We start from the raw sequence: 14,830 nt of genomic DNA, 5'->3' as shown, positions 1-14,830 counted from the left end.
GATCTTTCCGAGAAAATCATGGTCTCATGACGAGGATCGGATCTTTTAAAAATCCCAAAATCTATGGCCAGCTTTAGTGGTGCAGATTAATTTGGGATAATTCGGTGTATATTTAAATCCTGATCAAAGCTGCTTGGGTGTGAGGAGTCCTTACAGGAGCAGGTTTGCTTGGACTTTACAGCTCTGCTTCCTTTCAGCATTCCATTTATGAGTGCATTGCTCTTGCTTCTCGTTTTGCTCAAGTCCGTGTTTCTTGGTTGTTCCACATTCTTGTCGCCAACAAAAGAAATGCACCAAGGGCCATCAAGGTTATGAGCAAAACACTGTCAGGGGATAGGAGTTTAAAAGAAACTGAACCAACCTTAGTATGGTGTAATTGTTATAAGATGTATAATTGTATATGTGGTGGCACCTTTTATAAAGAGCATTTGTAGGCCTTTTGCATTTTTCTGCCAGATGCACCGAATCCACTATTTGGAATTCAGCTGAATCCCTGAATACTTCAGGATTCAATCAAACTCCAAATCATAATTTGCATATCCAAAGTAGTGTTGGGAAAGGGAAAAGTGGGAAAACTTGTTTTGTGACAAAAAGTCACATGATTTCCCTTCCCACCCCAAATTAGGATTCGGTTTGGCCAGACACAAGGATTCGGCTGAATCAGAATTCTTATGAAAAAGGCAGAATACCGAACCGAATTCTGGATTCAGCGCATCCCTAGTATAGACTATAGGAATTAGAGACACCCAAAGGTTTTGTGTTTGATTTATATGTGTTGCTTTGGTTCTGCATACTCAGGACAAGCCTTCATAGAGTTTTGTACCTCCAGTAGGGACATTGTACCAGTCTGCATATCATCATCATCATCATTTATTTATATAGCACTATCAAGATACGCTTACATATACAGCAGCCCTATCATAACAGATCCAGAAACTTTACGCCCTGTCCACTTATTACACATGCCCAAAGATGAACAGGAACAGGGGAAGAAATTGAGTTGCAGGTTTCAAGTTTGCAGGGACCTCATTTACCCCTTGTTTTAGAAGCACCAACAAATACTGGGATTAGTCCCCACTGTCATAAAAACAAGAACTCAATGGGCGACGTCTTCTATATTACACAATGACTTTGGAACACGACATGTTTCGGGCTATAATTGCCCTTTCTCAAGTGTAACACTTGAGAAAGGGCAATTATAGCCGGAAACATGTCGTGTATAGCAGCTTAAGTAAATATTAATCACAAGCAGTTAATCTGCGTTTGAGTGCTCTCCTCTCTCCTACTAAAAGTGTACTGTATATTGTGAGTGGGTCCCTAAGCTCAGTAAGTGACAGCAGCACAGAGCATGTGCAGTGAAAAGAAGATGGGGAGCTACTGGGGCATCTTTGGTGAACCAGATCTTTACTGTTAAAGGGCTGTGGTTGCTTAGGGCTGGTACAGAAGCACAAAACATAATGTACAACATTTCTAGCCTACGTCTTTAGTTAAGTTTTAGTTCTCCTTTAAGAACTAAGCTTTAGTTCTCCTATCCTAGAAAACTGGCCCCTCAGTGGTCTCTATCAACATGCAAACTTTATTAAAGTGGTCATTCACTGAGACGTAAACTTTTTTTTTTTCTATCTATAAATTTACTCTAAACAGCCCCCCAGATAAATGTACCTTCGTCCCTGCTGCCAGTCTGCTCTGGTTCCTGTGTTATTAGCAGCTTGTTTCCCCTTCTTCCTGGTGCAGAGTGAAGCCCCGCCCCTTAGCTTACTGAGCTCTACTTATCTTTCTGACTAGTCAGAGAGATCATTTGCATACTGTGACATAGCAGGGAGGAGGGGCCAGTGTGTGCACCAGCAGCTTTTTTTTTTTTTTTTCCTCATGTGCCACTCCATGCTCTTTCTGCTTCTTCATTCCAGATCACAGCAGCACTGGGAAGAAGAGCTGGAAGACTTCTCTGATACTGCTAATACACTGGAGCTAAACTAACAGCGCTTACGGAATTTAGAATACATTTTATAATGCTTAGGATTGTTATGCCTGATCTTCCCTCTGGTTATGTAAAGAATAAAGTTTATTTTTTTAGTTTGATTAACTCATTCATGTGTAGGGTTGCCACCTTTTAAAAAAAAAAAAAATTACCGGCCATGGTGTGGGGCGGAAAAGAAAGGGGCGGGGTGTGATGCAAAATGGGGTGGGGCCAATGAGGGGCGTTGCAAAGGGGCAGATCCACTGGGAGTAGCGGCACAAAAGGGGCGGGGCCACCGCCCGAAGCCGACGTAAATGTAAGTTTTCATCGGCGGGCAGAGGATTTTGTAAATGGTTTACAAATTACCGGCAGCTACATTGCCGGTAAATTTGTAATACTGGCCACGGCAGGTGTTTTACCGTCTAGCCCGGTAAAATACCGGCCGGGTGGCAACCCTATTCATGTGTCCCTTTGTTTTATTTACAGATCTATTTCTGTGCAAATCTATGTTATGTACAAATATACCGGGCATTATATCAGCCAAGTACTAGAGTATGGTTATTTCTGGTGTTGAGTTTTCATTTAGTATTGTGCTGTCTAGGTTTATGAACTATGCAAGGCAGGATCCTCCCTATTACCATACATGTTTACTATCTACAGACAGAGTTTTCTAGAGCAATTGTATTTCCATGCATATAGAATATATACATTTAAATTGTAAGCAGTATTAAAGGAAAACTATACCATACCTCCCAACTGTCCCTTTTTCGGAGGGACAGTCCCTCTTTTGACAGCTCAACCCGCAGTCCCTCATTTGTACTGGAAAGTCCTTCTTTTCTCTGCACTAAACAGTCAGAAAAAGAAACAATTGGCTTTTAGCAGAGAGCCCAGAACAGCTAACAGGTGCAAATAAGATACTTTGTAACAATTTTGAGACACAAAAACACAGTTTAGATAAGGAGAAATATTTTCAAACTTTCATAACCTGCCAAATTTTGTAAAACAAACATGGTAATTAGGGGGTGTGACCACAGAAAGGGTGTGGTCAAAAAATGCTGCAGTACGTGCGGGAAAATTTTTTTTGTCCCTCTTTTTACTTCCAAAATGTTGGGAGGTATGCTATACCCCCCAAATAATGTAGGTCTCTATTAAAAGATACTGAGTAAAACAGCTCATGTGTAAAACCCTGCTTCATGTAAATGAACCATCATCATAATAATATACTTTTTTAGTAGTATGTGCCATTGGGTAATCATAAATAGAAAATTGCCATTTTAAAAAATAAGGGCCGCCCCCTGAGATCGTAAGATTCACTGTGCACACATACAAACCACATGTAAGGTCACATGAGCCAATTAACAGACAGAGTTCTGCCTTTTGCTTCCTCACTTCTTCCTGTTACAGTTAGTGTTGTAGTATTTCTGGTCAGGTGATCTCTGAGGCAGCACAGATAGAGTCACGAAATGGTGGTTCAAGGCAAGAGATGTAAAAGGGCAATATTTATGTAAATATATATTCCAGTTTGGTAAGATTCTTTAATATGTCATTCAATTTGATATAAACTATCTGTTGCTTAAGTATTCATTTTGGGGGTATAGTTTTCCTTTAAAGGAGAACTGAAACCTAACTAAAGAAGTAGGCTAGAAATGTTGAACATTATGTTTTGTGCTTCTGTACCAGCCCAAGGCAACCACAGTCCTTTAGCAGTAAAGATCTGTGTCTCCAAAGATGCCCCAGTAGCTCCCCATCTTCTTTTCTGCTGATTCACTGCACATGCTCTGTGCTGCTGTCACTTACTGAGCTTAGGGGCCCACTCACAATATACAGTACACAAAGAATAGAAATGTCACAATATAAGGCTGATTAGTAATTAATACAGATAATTGCTACATGGCAGCACAGAAACTGGTGCAATTAGCATGAGAATTTAATAATCAGCCCTGTAGCATCAGCTTATATTACAGACCAACCTCATTTTCTGGTTGATAATTTGTGATGACCCCTAAGTTTAGCTGCTCAGAGCCCACTGAGCATGTGAGCAGAGGTGTAACTACCGGGGGAGCAGGGGGTGCAATTGGGCCAGGGCCCACACCCCCTCAGGGCCCCCCGGCAGCTCGCGAGCCACTGATTCCGGCATACAGAGGGGGGTGGGGGGACCCGCACCAGGCAGTGGCGGAACTACCAGGGGAGCAGGGGGTGCATCCCCTCAGGGCCCCCCAGCAGCCCGCCCGTCACGCACCAGGGCCCGCCTCCCTCTAGTTACGTTACTGCATGTGAGTGTCACAGACACTTTCCAAGATGGTGACCCCCTGTGACAAGTTTGAAGTCCTGGATCATTGCTGCTATTGAGATGCTGAAACTTTAGGCTGGTGCAATAAGTTCAGTATATAAAATATGGCATTTTTAGCCATATTCACTTTTATGATCTAGTTTTCCTTTAACAGAGATTGAAAAAAAATTCTCAGTAAAGCACTGGGAGAATATTTTGGACCTACATACAAATAAAAGATCATTTATTATGTGTCATGTCCAAGTGGTGAAATAATATAATGGGGAAAAAAGCAAATTGATGTGGCCTGGATAATTCCCTAGGTGTCAGCTTGCAGTAGAATCTGTTACCAATTCAGTGAGCTCTCTGAATATTTGTTTGAAACTGTAAATGGGACATAGAGGTGCTTGTATTCGGTCTTTCAACAGACTGCAGGCAAACCTACAGAAGCCTACAGAAAACCAAAGCATTAGTGCCACCCAAGAGGTTAAATGGGCCCCAGCATGCCAGAACCCCATCAAAGGATTCTGAATATTATCTGCACTTTGTGGCAGATAAGGCCAAATTCAGGTTGACTTTGCACAATTGCAGATATCTAGTACTCCCACTCCTGTGCTTGGGACAGAACAAACTGAAACCTGATAACGGTTACAGCTTTTTTATTATTTCTATCCCTTTACTCAGTGAATTTCAATACCAGCCACTGTAAGAATATGACGCAATACCGCTCCATTTAGCCCATAAATCAGCTTTCCTTTTTTATCCTTCTTTTTCTCTGGTGGCCACTGTGTCTGGCATCTTCCCTGTCAATTCCAGAAAGATACTAGAAACATGTTTTTTACCCCTACACTGGACAAGAGAAATCTGGCTCTCGCACACCCTTGTGTGAGATAATTATAGTGCTGTCTGGTGCACAATGGTAGAGGTCCGGCAACCCCAAATCCAATCTAGAAGTCAAGCAATCCAGAGGCACACAGAACTGATGCAAGCAAGGAACACCTTGCACGTTTATTGAGGTATAGCAGTGCAACGTTTCGGGGTCAGGCCCCTTTATCAAGCATGCTTGGGGCCTGACCTCGAAACGTTGCACTGCTATAACGCAATAAACGTGCAAGGTGTTCCTTGCTTGCATCAGTTCTTTGCGCCTCTGGAATGCTTGACTTCTACCCCTACACTGGAACCAGAGGAAACCCTTTCTCATACAAACTTTAAACATTTCAGTGGCAAAGACAGGAAACCCACTTATGGTAAAGTTCATTTAACTCTAGAGTGATCCAGTAATATTTTAGACTATGAGGTGAATGTTCTATATTAGCAGTGTCCATTTTATTCAATGGAGTGACCCTTTAAGCTGGTAACCAATTATTGTTAGGCCAGAACTCACTCAAATGTTGATGTCCCACAAAATGTCAAAGTAGATGTTAGATAGGCTACGGAGTACAATAAAACCCAGGAGAAGTAAGATCTAATTTTTTACTGTCAAAATGTTTCTCCTATGGCTCACTATCAAAGTTCAACTCCCTTAGTTTGAGGGACAATTTGAAAATGTACTCTTATGTCGCATCCCAACGCCTCTCAACTAACACCTCTCCTAACCAGCACACACATACACATACAGAACCTCCAGTCTGTTGTGAATGATCATTTCAAGTCCATACACCTCACCAGTATCATTTCAGACAATTTCCAGGCAAGACATATGGTTGTAGCTCTTGGACAGTCACCTTGGACATATTCCAATCATAATCACCTAATGTTGCATCCTCTTCCTGCCTTCAAAAGCCTATCACCCATCTACTTTAGTTATGAATTGAAACTGCTTCTCTCTGTGTTTGGTTGATTCATCCTTTGGTAGTTTTTAATTGGGTTAAAGGAGAAACAACACCCTTATTAAAAAACCCTACCCCCCACCCTCAATAGACCATGTTTTCTGGGGACATTATATATGGAATTGGCATTGTATGTATTCCGCCGTAAATTTTGGGGTTATTGACCATAACATTGTATTTGCATTACCATGTGTTCTGGGGGGCGTTATATATTAAATTAGCACAGTATGAATCCTGCCATGATTTCGGGGGTTATCATACACCATCCACAACATTGACACTGTATATACACTACCATGTGTTCTAGGGCCATTATATATGGAATTGCCACTGTATGTATCCTACCATACCTGGGTTATTATACATAACATTGACACTGTAATTTTACTATCATGTGTACTGGGGGCATTATATGTGGAAATGGCAGTGCTACAGTTGCATTGAGACGTTTCAGCACCTACAAATGCAATTTGGCAGGAAGCTACAAGTCTTAATAAAGGGGTGGTTCACCTTTAAAGGGATTATTTATCAAAATATGTTTTTTCAGATTTTTTTAAGTAAAAAAAAAAAGTCTGACCAACCTGGAATCCCTGATTTGACCTTATTTATCATTAAAAAAAAAATCGATAAAATAAGTTCATTTTTTTATTGTTATTTTGTGTTACTTATTCATGGCCTCTCCTATTCATATTCCAATTTCTTATTCAAATCAATGCATGGTTGCTAGGGTAATATGAACCATTGCAACCAGGTTGCTGAAACTGCAATCTGGAGAGCTGCTGAATAAAAAAATCGAAATAACTCGAAAACCATAAATATTAAAATATGAAAAACAATTGCAAATTGTCTCAAAATATCACTCAATTGACTGAAATGACAAGCATTACTCCTTATACTTTCCGCACTGGCAAAAGGGTAATTTCTATAAAAGACTTTCATAGATGCCACTGTGTGTGTATTCAATTACTTTACTGCATAATGTGCCTCCGATCAATACCTATTTGCATGGATAATCAGTTCACGGGAGCCAGCCTTGTGGATAATCACAGGAGGAAAATGTGAATGCATGAAATATTCATTGTATTGTGTAACTCCTTCCCTTGCTTGTGTGTGTGTTGTATAGAGATGTTACAATGCTCTCTTTTCTCATTCCTCATTGTTTGTCCTCCTCCACTCCTGCTCTCTTTCCCCTTCTCTTCTTCTTCTCTTTCCAACCCACTCTCTCCTCCCCCCTCTTTCTCTGTGTGGTCTATCGGACTGATACAGACAGTCTCTTGTTTTAAGACATGCAGCTGTTCGTCTCTGCGCTCTCTCCCTGGGGAAACCCACTTGTCACAGACAGACGGACAAAGGGGTCATAACGACAATAAGACCCCCGCCCTGAGGTGAGAGGACCCGTAGATTAGGCAGTGGATGCAGTGCTGTGTGTGGGTATGGTGGGTACCAGTAAGGTGACACTCTGCAGAGGTCCAGAGTAAGCTCCATTGGATGCTCTGCAGAGGTCATAGAGGGATACTGGATACAAAACAAGGTTGTGCTGTGGGTTTGTACTGGGTGGTGGAAGCCATCCAAAGGTAATCATAGAGCTGTCTCTATCACATACTTACCTGTCATGGAGGTCACATCATTGTAAGTCTGATGAACCTTAGTTACAGGTGCTCCACCAGGCAGAGCTCAGACACTCTCAGTGGAGCTGTGCGTGGGATAGGACCGCAGAGAGACTGCACATTGTTGTTGACAGTGTTGCTTAAGAGTCTCGGATGCAGACCGATGCTTTTGTATGCCAGGCAGTTTGATGCTTGGACATTGGGCGCAGTGAATTGTGACTGATGCAGTGCAGTACTCAGCAAGGTGTTTGATGCAGTGTAATAGCGTTACATGATGGATGGGCAACCGTTGTAAGTGCTTTGTAAGCAGTGCAGCAATCGATAAGCTTTATGGCTCCCTGTGAAGCCGTGGCAGAGGAGAGGGCCATCCAGAGGTGTCCATGGAGTGTGATGCTCTCCAACCCTGGATGGAAGGTGATGGATAAGAAGCAGCTAGCTCCTCTGAGATCTGGGGTATAGTGGAAAGCCCAACCTAGTGATGCTGGGGTTAAACCTTTTGCTTTCCTGGCACTAAGGTTACAGTACGTTGTTTTTCTGGTTGCCGTGAAGAAGGGTCAGACCTAGAAAGACATCTTGTTGGGCGCTGAATGCAGAAGCAAGCACAGCAAAGTGTTGGGTGCAGTATGTTATTCTGCAGGCTTTTTGACAAATTGTGTTAAACTACCTGCAATGCCTGAGAGTGTGTGTTTGTTTGTTAGTAATTATACCATGACATCCAACTGCTTCTAGATATTTCACAGCTTTACAGCATTGTAGGGCTAGGGGTCCAAAGCAATGCCTTCATGTACAATACCTTCATATTTGCAATAACTTTTTACTGTAAATTCTTACATTATAATTTTTTCTTCTAAAAAACGTTATTTTCTCTGTACCTCCCACTTAGTGATGTTTTCTTGTACCTGTGTTTCTGTCTTTTTCCCCCTCTCCTCTGTACACAGTTTCCCTACCCTTTGTTTACCACGGCAAGCCCTGCTTGCTCCTTCTGGGCAGGGTTAAGCTCCTTGTGGGTGGGGCTTCAAATTCATTACAAAGCTGGGACTAGCTCCAAACGGCTGCTCTACCTCTTGTGCTGGTCATGGAAAACAAAGCTTACAAGGGAGACGGGACGTGGCCCCCACCTCATTGTAAACACACGCTGGAAAGAGAAAAGAAGAAGACCAAACCAACTCCAGGCACAGCGTCGGTGGCAACAGGAAAGAATGGTGCACCTGTTACTGTTATCGAGATTTCCCCCGAGACGACAGAAGTCAATGATTATTACCTGTGGTCCATCTTCAACTTTGTTTACCTGAACTTCTGCTGCCTGGGCTTCATTGCATTAGCCTATTCGCTCAAGGTAAGTAAGGGGCCATTGTGGTGCCCATAGAAGGATTTCACTGTGGGTTCAGCCCTCCTAAGCTTTCATCTTTTCTTTAAAGGGAGGGTTCTCTTTCATGTTCACATATGTATTAATAAATAAGAGACAGAGCTGCCGTATGGTTTACCTCTGCTGATGCATGTTATAAAACACAACAACAACAGCGTAACCCTTTTCCTAAACAGAAGAAGATCAGACCAGCCTCTTTCTCCTGACTACTTGGTGGTCAGACTGGTCGGAAAATGACCAGCAGGTGACGCTGTTGTAACAAAATTAATCCATGCTAACAGTACATGTAACCTTTAATATCTTGAAATAAAAAAAAAAAAATGTGCATTGCAAAAGTTCTTAGAATAGCACTCTCGTTAATTTTACAAGCACTTATTTTTAAGGTTTAACCTTTCAATTTAATTCATATAAATGTGGACACATATTATATAAGGTCATCTGGTACTTTCTAGTACTGGTTAGTTGATGTGTTAAAGTTCCACGATGGCGGCTGTACCCAATGTTGTTGTTCCTTCCATAGGTGCGAGACAAGAAGCTGTTGAATGATCTCACTGGGGCTGTGGAAGATGCAAAGACGGCACGAGCCTTCAACATAACAAGTTCAGCTCTAGCCACACTCTGCATCATAATCCTGCTGCTGTACCTCCGGTCCCCACCTGCTCAATTCTAGGGTCAGAATATTAACCCTGTAGCCAAACTCTGACGGATAGCCAGGAACTGTTGATGAGACAAGACATAAGGAGAAAGCAGCAAGCACAGTTGTTCTCTCCATTTAACCATCCCTCCTTTATATGCCCCACTCCGGAACTCACTGTGATGTCATTATTCCACTCCACAAGGAAGCCTCCAGATTGGCTAATGGCAGCTACTATGTAACATAGCGAAGGAGGGTGTTTTACCTTGTTTGCAGCACAGGGGCGGTGAGTCAGTCAATTGAGTCTGGGCCACTCACTGAGCTCATTCCGCTCCTGTGCCAAGTCCAAAATGACCATGCCTCTGAATTTCAATTGTCAGCTCTCTGGGCAGCTGATTACATCTCATTATTAAAAGACATTTTTTTTCCTAAGCTGTGTTTCTTGTTCTTCCTAAAAAATGGCAGCCAGTAAATTTGCATTATTGACACTTGCTTTGCAAGAATATTGCAGTTCTGGTGTCAAAACTATGTAATTACACAGGAATGGGACATTTTATCCAGAATGTTTGGAACCTGAGGTTTTCTGGACAACAGATCTTTCTGTAACTTGGATCTTCATACCTTAAGGGTGGTGACACAAGCAGTGTTTTGGGGAGGTTAGTCGCCCAGCCTGAATTCTTCGGGCGACTAATCTCCCCAAAATGCCTTCCCGACAGCTAGAATGTGAATCGCCGGGGAGATGGCGCTTAGATCGCTTCAGTTTTCTGAAGTCGCCCGAAGTTTTCTGATGAGGCAACTTCGGAAACAGAATCGATCCGAGTGTCATCCTGCTGGTGATTCACATTCTAGCTGTCGGGAAGGCATTTTGTTTAGATTAGTTGGACGAAGAAGAAGAGGAGATTTGTCGCTGGGCGACCAACCTCCCCAAAACGCTACATGTGCCACCACCCACCCACTAGAAAATCAAGTAAACATTAAAGGGATTGTTCACCTTTGAGTTAACTTTTAGTATGATGTGCATAGTGTTATTCTGAGACAATTTGCAATTGTTTTTTATTATTTGTGTTTTTTTGAGTTATTTAGCTTTTTATTCTGCAGCTATTCAATTTGCATTATAAACAATCTGGTAGCTAGGGTCCAAATGACCCTAGCAGCCATGAACTGATTTGAATACGTGACTGGAATATGAATAGGAGAGGACCTGAAGATGAGCAATAAAAAGTAGCAGTAATAATTAGTGTGTAGCCTTACAGAGCATTTTGCTCTTTAGATGGGGTCAGCAACTCCCATCTGAAAGCTGGAAACTGTCAGAAGAAAAAGGCAAATAATTATAAAACTATCAAAAATAAATAATGAAAACAAATTAAAAAGTTGCTTAGAATTGTCCATTCTATAACATTAAGAGTTTATTTAAAGGTGAACCACCCCTTTAAATAAACCCAACAGACTGGCTTTTTTTCCAATCTGATTAATTATATCTTATTTGGGATGAAGTACAAGGTGTGGTTTTATTATTACAGACAAAAAGGGAATAATTTCTAAAAAGTTCTTTGCCATAATGAAAGATGTAATTTTCCAAGATTAATTTAAGGAGAAGGAAACTGGGACATCCACTTTATTAGTCCCCCCCCCCCAGTGATCAGAATTGCTAAATTTAGACCCAAGGTTGGTGCTCCTCTTCACTGAAAAATATAGTATACTTGTTCTGAATGATACGGTACTGTACAGTGGAAGAGAACCCACACAAGTCACCCTGTTTTATAACACAACGGTACAGGCTTCTACTTTGAAAGGTGGGAGGTCATACGCAGAGGTGTAACTATAGAGGAAGCAGAACCTGTGGCTGCAGGGAGGCCCAGGAGGTATAGGGGGCCCCATGAGACCCAAATAATGAGATTTCAACGATTTCAACATATATTGGTAAAACAGGACAATCTCTGGATATGTTGGGGGCCATAAAATGTATTTGCTGTGGGGGCCAGTAACATCTAGTTACTCCACTGGTCATATAAAGCAGAACTGTGCAACTTTTTTTGCCGTCTGTTAGATACTGCTTAATTCCACATCTACTACTAAAATTTGACCTTGAGATTAGGGAGGCCTTTCAGTTTGTAAATGAGCCCTATAGAGTTGCTAGTTTCGGTACATCTGATCCATTAGCCCCCAGGCCAATAATTGGAAGATACGGTCTAAGAGGCAGGACACCAGTCAGTGGTCCATTCCAGATCTACTACTAAAAGCTGCCTTTGAGATAAGAGAGGCTGCTTTGGGTACCAGGCAGTCAAAGTAGGCCCTGGCATTTCAATTACTTTGCTGATGAAAAACACTGCTCCTTTCCTGACCAATCATCTGAAGTGATTGCTAATAGGTAGGGCATCTGCTGGGGACGATTCAGTCCTCAAAGTGCACAGTTGCATGTTTCTAAGGTTTTGTATTTTCTCCAGCAGCAGCAGAGAAAACCATAAGTGTGCCCTCAGCTAAGTGTCTGGTGCAATCACCATTCATGTAATGAAAAAACTCTATGTCTGCCACATGAAGGAGTAAAGCTCAACAGTAATGGACAAGTAAGCCTGAGTCCTGTGCCAAAATGTTAGGCACCCCAAAGTGAAATACATATTTTAGAGTGGAAAAAAACCCATAGGAATAATGGCGTAATATAGTAACATTTTCTAACTTTAATATACTGCACCTGCTAAAGCTCAAACCTACACAACGGATCCCAGGGAACAGAAGCCCAAACAGGTGCATTTTTTCCCCAAAGAGTAGTGGTTCAATTTACTGGGGGAATGTCCAACAGTGCATCAGCCTGATAGCATTCTTTAATATTCATAGTGGTTAGCCTTGAAATCTGAAGAAATGGGGTAAACTTAATTCACACCAAGAAAAAGCATCCCTGGCTCAATGTTAGAGTAGTATGTGATGGGAATCGAGCACACAAGCCGTCACACTTCCTCACAATGCACAATATATAAGGTAATGTAATGGTCATGTCACTGCTTGACATGACCTTAGCACAAAAATATATATTCATGTATTTATAGTTAAAAAATTACATTTATTTATACAAGTTACAATTCATTCGTCCTCACAAAAAAAGCCTAAAGCCTGTTTCATGCTTACCCAGCACTTAATCATAGGCATCAAAAGAAGGAATGTCCAAACTTTATATATATATATATATATATATATATATATATATATATATATATATATATATATATATATATATAGATATATATATATATATATATATATATATATAGATATATAGATAAAAGAAGCAAATCTGGTGCACAGCGATAAAGAAAGAAAAATGCCTGTGTGCTGGTCAAATGTCCATGATAATTATATCCAAAAAATGAAGCCGCACCAAAAGGACTTTAATGAAAACATATGGAGATTATATATATATATATATATATATATATATATATATATATATATTATATATATATATATATATATATATATATATATATATATATATATATATATATATATATAGGGGTATGGGACCTGATATCCAGAAAGAATGTTTGGGACCTTGGACGTCCCGGATAAAAGATCTTTCCATAGTTTGGATCTTTATACCTTAAGTATACTAGAAAATCATGTAAACATTAAATAAACCCAATAGGAAAAGGATTAATTAAATCTTAGTAGCTCAAAAGATGAAAATGCGGAACTCCGGTTAGATAAAAAGGTGGTTTATTCCAACAGGTCACTGACCAACATCACCTGACGTGTTTCGGGAGTAACTCCCTTAATCATAATTATATCTTAGTTTGGATCAAGTACAAGGTACTGATTTATTATTACAAAGAAAAAGATAATCACATTGACCGTACGGCCAGGGTAATCCTTTTCTCCTCAATCTTTGTTTTGCCATATTCAATACAAAAAGTCCTGGAATGAAATCTTCAAGCATCTGGTCATGTAAAAGGAGTAAAACATTCTCACCATGAGTTTCTTTGCAGGTATCACGAGTGCCGGCTGCACAAGTGGCCTTAACGTAATCTCTTTGCCAGCACGGCTATTTGACTGTGGGCTATTTTTCTCCCTGCGACCCGCTGACATCTCCACCTCCAAAGGCAAGGGGTTCTGTAATATAGAAAGTTAGATTGAAAAAAAGACACATGTTCATCAAGTACAACCTTTCAAGTTTATATATAACCTGCCTAACTACTAGTTGATCCAAAGGAAGGAAACATTTGCCTCAGGGGGAAAAAATCCTTCCGGTCTCCAAGATGTAATCGGACCCGTCCCTGGATCAACTAATACTATGAGTTATCTTCTATTGTCATGGCTACAAAATAGACAATAGTGATAATTGGCTTTGCTAAGACACTACCCCCCATATGTAATAAAAGGCACTAAATGAGGCCATACACAGATTTTCTCTCGTTTGGCGATGTTGCCAAATGAGTGGATCACTACACAATATGCCCACTGACTTTCGGCCAGATATCATTCGGGGAAGTCTGTCAAGGGCATCATACACAGGCCAATAAGCTGTCGACTCGGTCTGACAGTCCAGTTTATGAATGAACTGACCAACCCAAAAAGAGAACGTGCACCAGCTTAAACCACTGTTAGTAAACACCATCCACCATGACGCTCTTCCACGTCTCTTAAGCGCCATGTCTCAGAAGTAAAGAATGGAGCCTATGGGCAGCATCTTCTACAGAGATTAGACCTTCCCTCTTTCCTGAAACCTAACCTCGTGTGCTAGCATCATGCTCCAGGGTACAAAATATGGACCAGCACATCCATAGGTTTAATGACTTACTAATAGGAAGTGATGTATCACAATGACATTAGCTGGGTTGTCTTCTGCTTCATGGTCCTCATCAGAGAAAGCTTTAAAGTGGTTCTTCACCTTTGTGTTGACTTTTAGTATGCTGTAGATATTCTGATATAATTTCCAATTGGTTTTCTAAATGGTTTCTAAATTACCCTAGCAACCATGCACTAAAGATACTGGAATATGAAAGGGGGCCCTGAATAGAAAGAGGAGTAATAAAAAGTCGCAATAACAATACATTTGTTGCCTTACAGAGCATTTTTTTTAGATGGGGTTCAGTGACCCCCCATTTGAAAGTTGGAAAGAGTCAGAAGTAGAAGGCAAATAACTATGAAAAATAAATAATGACAACCAATTGAAATAT

The 14,830-nt window shown here is 40.9% G+C and overlaps 1 protein-coding gene and 1 long non-coding RNA gene across 5 annotated transcripts in view; one reads left to right on the top strand and one right to left on the bottom strand.

The window, feature by feature from the left end:
- The window catches only part of LOC108713607, a 34,408-nt gene that overhangs the window by 16,781 nt on the left and 2,797 nt on the right, over positions 1 to 14,830 (bottom strand). For 2 of the 4 annotated variants that reach the window (XM_041589931.1, XM_041589929.1), the window contains exons 2-3: positions 13,623 to 13,763; positions 2,707 to 2,801 (exon numbers count right to left, since the gene is read on the bottom strand). The gene's annotated coding sequence lies outside the window, so the exon portion shown is untranslated. Of the gene's footprint in view, positions 1 to 2,706; positions 2,802 to 9,303; positions 9,746 to 13,622; positions 13,764 to 14,830 lie in introns of those variants that run through there. The other 2 variants (XR_005966884.1, XM_041589933.1) reach the window with 2 other exon arrangements.
- Positions 8,746 to 10,094, top strand: LOC121402942. Its single transcript, XR_005966885.1, has 2 exons — positions 8,746 to 8,998; positions 9,549 to 10,094. It is a non-coding gene; the product is annotated as an uncharacterized LOC121402942 (long non-coding RNA).

This window comes from Xenopus laevis, chromosome 4L (assembly GCF_017654675.1).
Source record: "Xenopus laevis strain J_2021 chromosome 4L, Xenopus_laevis_v10.1, whole genome shotgun sequence".
NCBI classification, from domain to species: domain Eukaryota; kingdom Metazoa; phylum Chordata; class Amphibia; order Anura; family Pipidae; genus Xenopus; species Xenopus laevis.
The sequence above is the reverse complement of the archived record's forward strand: the minus strand, read 5'-3'. Positions and strand labels throughout refer to the sequence as shown.